Genomic DNA, 9,957 nt, shown 5'->3' with positions numbered 1-9,957 from the left:
CTCTCTGTCTCTCTGTCTCTCTGTCTCTCTGTCTCTCTGTCTCTCTGTCTCTCTGTCTGTCTCTCTCTCTCTCTCCTCCTAAAATGAGGAATAGAAACTTTTTTTAATGGGAAAATGGAGAAAGCAAGAGCTAATTGTTTGCAAAGAGGAGTGGGAGGAGCCACCGTGTTGAGTAGAGGGGATAAAGAGCACCTCAGCCACCTCATCTCTAAGCTATTTTTAGGCCCTGGTTCCGGGAGGGGGTGAACCCCAGAAAGGATGAAAGAGAATGTCTCTTGTATTTGTAGAAACACCAGGATCAACCACAAGTGCTCAGCCATGACACACTAGGAGGAATCCACCCAAAATATCAGTTCATGCTATATGTCAGTCCCATGCAAAGTCATTTCCAAGAAAGGAAAAAAAAAAAAAAACCAAAAAAAAAAAAATCTGCACATTAAAAACACCCAAACAGGGAAGTGGCAACGGAACGTTGACCATTTGGGGTAGACTGCCAGGAGATCCATGCTGTACGAGAGTTTGCAGGGTGAATTCCCAGCAGCAGCAGGGTCAGGAGTGAAACAGCAACATCTGTGGAGAGTCAAATTGAAAGCCACAGGGCCACCCCACCCCCTCAGTCACCTCTGTCACTCACTGTGCAGGCCCGTACGTCACTCAGACATCTGGCATTGGTAAAGAAAAAGTTGGTGCTATAGAGTTGCTTAAGGAAGGAGAAATCACAAGGCAGATATGAACCGCAAGAGGACCTAGGAACCATTCTGCTGAGGAAGTGCTTCCTATGTCAGAATCAGCAAAGGCCTGCCAGATAGGGAGAGACTAATCATTCACTTTACATCCCTAGGAAAGACCATGAAGGGTGATGTTAGAGAATGGGGTACCGACCAACTAAAATATTAAGCTTTATAAGCTACTGCAGTTCATGCCTACCATCCCAGTGGGAAGCTTAGGTAGAGAATAGAGAGTCTGAGCTAGCCTGGGCTATACATACACACCCTGGAAACTGTCTATCTCTATACGTCTGTATATGTAGAGCATTACAAAGGTGCCGATTCTCTCCAAAGCCGTGTTTATATTTTACTTTGTTCTCTTTTTTGAGCTTAACAAAGTGAGTTTAGATTTTATTTGTCAGGAAATTTGCCACTGGAAAGAGGGTTCTGCAGTTAAAAGTACTGGCTGCTCTTACAGAGGACTTGAGTTTGATTCACAGCACACACACACACACACACACACACACACACACACTCATACTCATGCACACACACATATACTCATACTCACACACACATATGCATACCACACACATACTCATACTCATACACACACACACACACACAGGCTCAAACTATCTCTAACAGTACATCTGGGCACCAGGCACAGATGTAGTAGTACAGATAGACAGACAGACAGACAGACAGACAGTAAAAGAAGCCATCTAGGCTAGAAACACAGCTCAGTTGGTAGACTGTTTACAGAGAATGTGTGAAGACCCAGGTTTGATTCCCAGTACCAAATAAACTAGGTTGTGATGGCTGGCTCATGCTCATTGTAGAATTTGGGAGGTAGAGTCAAGAGAATCAGAAGTTCAAGGTCATTGCTGGATATGTAGAAAATTCCAGGGCAGCCTGGGCTACGTGTGATCCTATCTTGTGCAAAAGTAAAAGAAATACAATGTCAAAATTTAAAAACTAAATAAATTGACTAAGCAAAACAGAAAAGATAAAATGCAAATGGCTAGTAAGTACTAGTTAGCCCCACAAGTAATACAAGAAAACGCCAATTAAAACAAAAAGAAAACTAAATGCAGTAATTCACATGCAATCCCAGCACTTGGGAGGTAGAGGTAAAATCTGGAGTTTGAAGTCATCTTTAGCTGTATGGCAAGTTCAAAGACAGGCTAAGCTAGCTGAGACCCTGTCTTAAAAGCAAGCAACATTCCAATTCATATCTTTTATTCGTTATTAAAATAAGGTATGCCCATAGATTAAGAGAAAGGGATTAAGGACGTGGGTTGAAATCAAAGAGAATAGCAATTTGGCAAAACACTCTAAGTTGGCTGTAGGACACACGCCAGTGGGCAGAGGGTAAAGAGTGAGGCATGAGAATCTCTAGTTCAAGGCCAGTTTGGGCTGCACCTTTGCTGGGCATGGTGGCACACACCACTAATCATGGCACCTGGGAAGAGGAAGCAGGAGGATCAGGTGTTCAAAGCCATCCTTAGGTATATTCAAGGCCAGCCTGGGCTCATGAGGCCCTGTCTCAAAAAACAAAAAACAAAAAACAAACAAAAAACCCAAAAACCTGTTTAGTAAGCAGTGTAGACCCAGCAGGTTCACCATACGAATTAATCGTCAGGGAGTGATGTGCAGAAATAGGGTTGCTACAAATAAACATTCAAGGATATTCTCAACACTGTTTCCTCTGACAACTTTAAAGCAGGTGCAGAGGGGCTGGAGAGATGGCTCAGAGGTTAAGAGCACTGACTGCTCTTCCAGAGGTCCTGAGTTCAATTCCCAGCAACCACATGGTGGCTCACAACCATCTGTAATGGGATCTGATGCCCTCTTCTGGTGTGTCTGAAGACAGCTACAGTGTACTCACATAAATAAATAAATTAAAAAAAAAATAAAGCAGGTGCAGTATCTAGTCGGTTAGAGAAATACATATTTTGTGTGCTCGCAAGATAAAATAGTATATAATCATTAAAAGCAGTGTGATGAGGAAGAAAAATGATTCCTGGGCCTTAACTGACAACAGACCATGAGATCTACTCTTCTAACAGATTTCTGAGTGACTATATGTGTTAAAGCCCCATTTCTTGTGGAGCTATATTCCACTGCAAAACTTATAAGCCACGACACCAAGTACAGCTCCAGTTCATAAAGAAGAGATGTGCTTAGAAGGGAGTCGGTAAAGACAAACAAATTCATCGGGAGAAAACACCTGGGGCTTTGGAGATGGCTCAGTTGGTAAAGTGCTTGCCTTGTAAGCATGGGGACCTGTGCTTGATCTCCAGAATTGGTGTAAAAAACGCTGGCTGTGGTGGGAAGTGCCTGCATTTCTACTACCGGGGAAGCAAAGGTAGGGAACGTCCCTGGGCTTACTGGTCAGCCAGCCCAGCCTGCTCAGGGGATGTTTCAGACCAACCAGAGGCTGTCTTCCAAAACAGACTGAACTGCTCCTGAGTCACGACATTGATCTTGTTCTCTGGCCTCCACCTGCACACGTATGTGCACAACCACACACGTGCACAAGGGCCCACAGGGCAGGGGTTCCTGTAGGTGTCAGACAGAGAAGCAAACTATTCGAAGAGATAAAAGTGAAAACCTGGTGCAGATTGACTTCATCAACAGACTTGGAAGAGGCTTGTGGCTTATTCCTGATGTATTTAAGCCCAATATAATTTGGAAGAAGTTTCCTAAGGTAATACAATCCCTGTTGCACAAGGAAGTGCAATTACACTGAAACTCAGCCCGGGGTAAACGGCATTTTTTCTAAGAAGATGGGCTCTAAAGATACACTACCTGTACTAGCCTAAGGGCCAAAGGCTCTGGCCTGTTCTCAGTCATTCGGATAGCATAGAGGTCATTTGGGCTATTAACCACCTCTGCTCCTGCTTGTGGGAGCTTGGGGAAGCCCCTGGCTGTAAGGGTCATTTAGATTACTAAGATACCTCAGGCCCTGGTTGTGGGAGTTTGATACGGGCTGCTCCAACAGATAACACAGATCCCCAGGCTGTTAGTTCCCTCCAACTTCCAGCTTCCTGGATGGAAGAAGTTTTTGTTTGTCTGTTTGTTTTGCTTTTGTTTTGTTTTTTATCTTTCCCACTGGAAAGACAATCCTTTGTGCATAACATCCCTGTATTCTCTGGAGACCTGTGGATATGGATATGAAGGCCTCCCTGTTATGCTCCCAACACATGGGTACACCCACACACAGAGAAGTGAATACCTCTGAACTGGGGACTGAGGTAGGTTTTGGATTCTTTTAATGCTTTTCTGAGGTTTTTATGCTATTTTATTTTGTTATTTTATTATTATTATTATTATTATTATTATTATTATTATTATTTGTGATACTAGGGTTACCCAGGACCTTGTCTAGGCAAGCCAGTCTACCACCAAACTACATCTCCAACCAACAAATTATTTTTGTCATGAACATAACTCACATTTGTGACCACAAAGGAAAAGGCTAGAAGCTTTAAAAGAATGCAAGCTAAGGGCTGGGGAGATGCTTTGGGGGTTAAATTGCTTACTGCCAAGCCCGATGACCTGAGGTCAATCCTCAGGAGAGAACTGAGTTCTCTAACTTGTCCTCTGACCCCAACACATGCACAGTGGCAGCCTTGCAACCACCCCTCCCGTATCGCTACACAGATGGATGAATGTAATTGAAATAAAAGTGTAAAACCTCCTAAGTTGGGCTGGCTCCGTGGAAAAGAACACCTGTTCCTGCAGAGGGCCTGGGTTTGACTCTCAGCACGTGTGGTTAGCAACAATCTGTAACTTCAGTTACAGGAGATCCCACAGCTTCTTCTGATCTCTGTGGGCACCAGGCTTGAATATGGTGCACATTCGTACACGAGACAACACGCACATGCAAAGAAAATAAATCTTAATTCTTTTAAGCACGCAAGCTCAGACTTATATCACAGTTGGTTCTTCCTAACGCAGGGTTTCCTTTTCCTGAGGATGATGTCTTCATTTCCCCTGCCTCTGTAGAGAAGCTGAGGGTGGTGCTGCTGGTGGGGCACCTGCAGTTCTGGGAGTGGAGGTAAGGGCTACCCAGTGGGTGTGGGATCCTGATAACAGAATGACAAGTGGGAGGAAAGAAAAGTTCAGACTGAGGAACATCTTCACCCCATACCGCTGCCCTGATCCCGATCACCAAGTCTTTCCCATGAGTCACTGTCAACTCATCCCTGGGCCGGGCCCAGGTCCGGAATCCCCGGAGCAGCAGGACAGGACTGTAGAGTTGGCCTGACTCAGCCTTTCCTAACCTGGCCTCTTCTTTTACTTTCTGTCTCTTTTATTGGAACAAGGTCTCACTAGGGTTCAAGCCTTAGTACAAGTACACAAGCTTTGCTTGACCCATGTGCCTTCCAAATACCTTTCTTCTCTTCCCCATCACACTCCGGAAGAGTCATTTGCACTCCCCATCTCTGTACCGTGTCGCTGACATTGTCACTTGTCAAGGTCACCGATGGCTGTCCACATCCAAGGCACCTTTTTTGCTCAGCTGATGGGGATTGCTTTCCTTTCTTAACTTTGGACTGAACAAAACACTCCCAGGCTCTCTGCCTTCCCCACTGGCTGCTGCCCCTTTGTTTTCCCATCTCTCCTTCTTGGTTGTCACAGTGAACGTTAGTGTCTTGTGACGTTAGTTCTGGCATACTTTCCTAGACTCCATTCTTCCCTGAGCCATATATTCTGCCATGAAAACAATCAGTGTAGCCCATCCTTACTGCCATGGCAACAGGTGATATAACTTAGTACAATCAAATTGAACGAAAGTCCATGGCTTTTATTATATGACTGGTTCATAGAAGCTTCAACTGGTGGGCATCATGACTTGAACCACAGCAACCCTTTGCCCCCTGAGAAGAAAGGCTGAGGACGGATAAATCCATGGAGGAACTTACAGAAACTTGTATCAAGATTCTCAACTCCAACTGGACTTTGCAACTATTGCTGTCAGGATACCTAGTTGATGGCCAGGCTGGGCGTGATGTATCTTCTGTCATATGCTGGCAGTGATACTCTGATCCATGCAATTGTACAAACAGAACTCTTGTGCTCTTGCTGCCCTATCACACTGTCCTCCTGTGGTCCTTCTCATTTTGGCTCATAGCTTCCCGTCTTTAAAGGGGCACAGCTGATCCTGTGCTAAAGCCTTGATTCCTTTCATTAACATTAACACAGCTGTGTTTAAAACATGAGTGGGGATGAAGGAGGGAGGAGCCACCAGATAAGGGCACTCGTTGCTCTTTCAGAAGACCTGAGTTCATTTCACAACTACCTGTGACTGCAGATTCAGGGAATCTGACTCCTCTTCTGGACTCCAGGGGCACCTACACGCATGTGGCGTACAAGCACACACACAGATGCTCCAAAAAATAAAAATAAATCTTAAAACAATGCAAGGGGGAGCATTTATTCCTCACCAGGGAACCGAGACTTGAACAGGTAACCCTGCTTCCACTTCTGTCCCAGTGCTGCCCACATTGTCATGACAGCCAGATTACTCTTTGAAGTCCATAGATCAGTCAACTAGCCTGCCTAAAAACATCCGACTTGGAATAGAAGACCAAGTCATGTGACCTCACCTAGTCTTCTGTCTAGATTCGTCCCCTTCCCTGCCTGCTCTCTGACTCCACTGGCCTGTTCCTCCTCAGACCCCCGCCTGCTCCCATCACTTGTATAACCCCCTCCCCCTTCCTGCCACTCTGAACTCAGATGTCTCCTTCTGAGGCAGGTCTTGTCAGTGACTCGTCTCATGGCACCTGTCCAGTCACACACTGCCCTGGTCTATTGTCCTATTTAGTTGATAACACAGCAGTATCTGAAATTTTCATTTGTGTCTCTTAGTAGTCTCTCTCCCTCTCCTGCTGGAACTTCCTGGTGAGAGGCTTAGTCTCATCTGTTGCAATATTTCAGGGCCTAACACTGTGTTTGAACCAACTGCAATTTCCATTTGTATCTGTGACCGTCACTGAGGCAGAAAGTGGTTGTGGTTGCTATCATAGGAATCTCTGCCCCACTGTAGTAGGCATAAGTTCTCTGACAGGCTTCTGGGTAAAGTGAGAGTGCGGAGGCAAGAGAGAGGTTTCTGAAGAGAATCTGTGAGACTTTCAGGACCAGGTTTCCAGAGGATGCTTTTCAGCAGTACCCAGCGGTCTATGGAAAAAATGTCAAAGGAAAGGGGCCAGAGAAACTACTGTGCCTGCAGTCATGGGAAGTCCCAACTCCGAGAGGCCATGGGGGCAGGGTGTGTGTATGAGGATCTCAAGTCACACTGAGGCCTTTAGTCACATATTCCTTGCCTTTGGGGAGCCATATTGACTACCTTGACCATTGTGGGGGTGGATGATGCCATCTGTGAAGGAGTGGTCACTGCTGCCATGACAGGCTTCAGATGAGATCTGAGGCTTTGCTGGACTGGACCACTAAGGCCCAGGCTAGGGAGGGGCCGCCACACATGCTTCCTGGTACAACTTCCTTTCTCCTGTCTGATGGGCAAATGTTTCTGGGGCCTTGGCCACAGTTTCCTGTCTCCTTCTGAGAGCAAACGACACACAGTCTCAGCCATGCCCTACCAACTGATGTTATACTAAGAGAGGGCCAGAATTCCCCTGAAGACAGACTAGGCATGTGCAGATGGTTATCTGCCCTCCCCCACCCATCCCATGGCACCCCATGACTTGGACTCAGAGTCAAGTCACCTGATATTTTGGGGATGGCAACTCTGGGCAGACTTGCTCTCAATACAGTTCTTTTGAGGGAATCTACAAGCTTTAGAATTTTCCATTTTCTGATTGCATTGGTTGGCTTATGTCAACTTAACATAAATCAGGACATATCTGGGAGGAAGGAATCCTAATTGAGAAAATATCCCCATATGAATGACATGTAGGCAAGTCTACAGCATTGTCTTGATTAATGATTGGTGTGGAGGAGCCAGCTTACCGTGGGCAGTGCTGCTTTGGGCTTCTGGGGTGAGTACTGTGAGAGAGCAGGCTAAGCGAGGCATAGAGCAAGCCAGTAAGCAGCATCATTCCACGGCTTCTGCGTCAATTCCTACCTTCATGTTCCTGCCCTGCTTCCGTTCCTGCCCCGACTTCCTCAGCGATAGACTATTACCTAGAAGTATACGATGGAGTAATGCCTTTTCTCCACAAGTGCTTTTGACCATGATGTTTATCACGACAATAGAAAGCCAACCAGAACACCGACCAAGGGTCATGACCCCTGACCTTCCATCTGTCCTTCTCCTCAAGACTGCATCCTCTGCTGACATCCTTTCTCTGAATTCTTGTCCTTCCAAGTCATCTCATATGGTTCTTCCCCTGGGAACCGCTTCCATCTCCTGCTACCATAGACAGCAACAACCCTCCATCCCTCCTCAGCCCCTGAACAGTGAGGTTCTCCAGGAAGATGCCTGGATCTAAGGGATGCAGCCACCCTGACCATTGTATTCAAAACCAATGTCTCTCCCTCTCTTCAACACTCCTCTTTCCTTTAATTTTCTACTTATTCTAAGGCATTTATCACCTAGCACATCACATGAGCTTTACGTTAGCCATATATGTATTTCTAATTTAAATATAACACACACACACACACACACACACACACACACACACACACACACATACACACAGACCACAGTATGTACACTTGCCACAGCAAGTATGTGGAGTCCAGAAGGCGACTTTCAGAAGTCTTTTCTCTCCATCCACCCTTATAAGGGTTCCTGAGATGGAAATCCATCTCAGGTCATCACGCTTGACATTTATCTACTGAGCCATCTTTCTATCCCAGGACTGTACCGTTGTTGTATCTCTTTTATGCTGAGTTTAACAATGGTGGGTGAGCGGAGCATTTATGACTCTCAAGTCCTCTGAACTGTCTTTAGGAATGAGTTGGTCTTTATTTGGAGTTGGGGTTGAACCTAGGGCCTTGAATGTGTGAGGCAAGTGCTCTACTGTTGAGCCCTAGTACCATGCTGAACAGTAGACCATCAGTGAGTGCGTGTATCCTGCCGGGATGTGGTGCTCTTTGAAGGTAAGGTCCAAAGCTAAGTCATCACTGAGACTCAGGACTTGATGCCCCGATAAAGTAGAGCCCTTGCCTAGCACTCAAGGGCCTTCTCATCTATGACTTAGCTTGACTTATGGTTTCCTTGGCATAACACATGGGACGAGGTTCCGGTTGAGAGAGCAGCCAGCTGGGCGGCTTTGCCTTTCTCACTGTGGTCACTCTCAGCTGCCTAGCTTACCAGTTATGGAGTCACTGCATGTCTTTAAAAATCAATAAAAGAAATAGGGGCTGGGGATTTAGCTCAGTGGTAGAGCGCTTACCTAGGAAGCGCAAGGCCCTGGGTTTGGTCCCCAGCTCCGAAAAAAAAGAACCAAAAAAAAAAATCAATAAAAGAAATAAAAACGTTTAACTGAGAGCTGGCATACACTCTCTGTGGTGAAATGCACAGGCATGTACCTGAACTTTTACACACACACACACACACACACACACACACACACACACACACACAGACACACACACGTAGAGGCAGAACTCACACCAGGACTTGGAATGTCTCCGGTGTCCTAGGAGCTTCATGTTCCTTCCTCCTCTCCTAAAAGACCAGTAGATAGGCTAGCCTACCAGCACCACGGATAAGCAGAAACCAAACAGAAGAAACATGCCCACAAACCATAGCTTTTAAGCACAGTGATTTGGGGCTGGCGAGATGGCTCAATAGATAAAGGTGCTTGTCACCAAGACTGATGGCCTGAGTTCAGTCCTGGGGACTCACAGAGTAGAAGGAGAGAACTGACTTCCCAAGTTCTTCTGACCACCACATGCTGAATTCTATCAACTCTAGTATTTCACACCCCCAGAAAACAAATTTTAAGATTAAAGAAAAATAGTGTTTACATTTTTTTTTTTGGTTCTTTTTTTTTTTCGGAGCTGGGGACCGAACCCAGGGCCTTGCGCTTCCTAGGTAAGCGCTCTACCACTGAGCTAAATCCCCAGCCCCTTACATTTTAACATTCAAATATATCACGTTTTTGCTAAATATTTAATAATAATGTATACAAATAAAACACTATGTATAAATATAAGTGCATATAAACATACAAATAAATACAATAAAATGTGTTTGAGAAATAGTTTAATCTTTAAGCAATAAGTAAAAATTTGAATAGTTTTTAAAAAAGATTTATTTATTTACTAT

This window comes from Rattus norvegicus, chromosome 10 (assembly GCF_036323735.1).
Source record: "Rattus norvegicus strain BN/NHsdMcwi chromosome 10, GRCr8, whole genome shotgun sequence".
In the NCBI taxonomy this organism is placed as follows: Eukaryota; Metazoa; Chordata; class Mammalia; order Rodentia; family Muridae; genus Rattus; species Rattus norvegicus.
The sequence above is the reverse complement of the archived record's forward strand: the minus strand, read 5'-3'. Positions refer to the sequence as shown.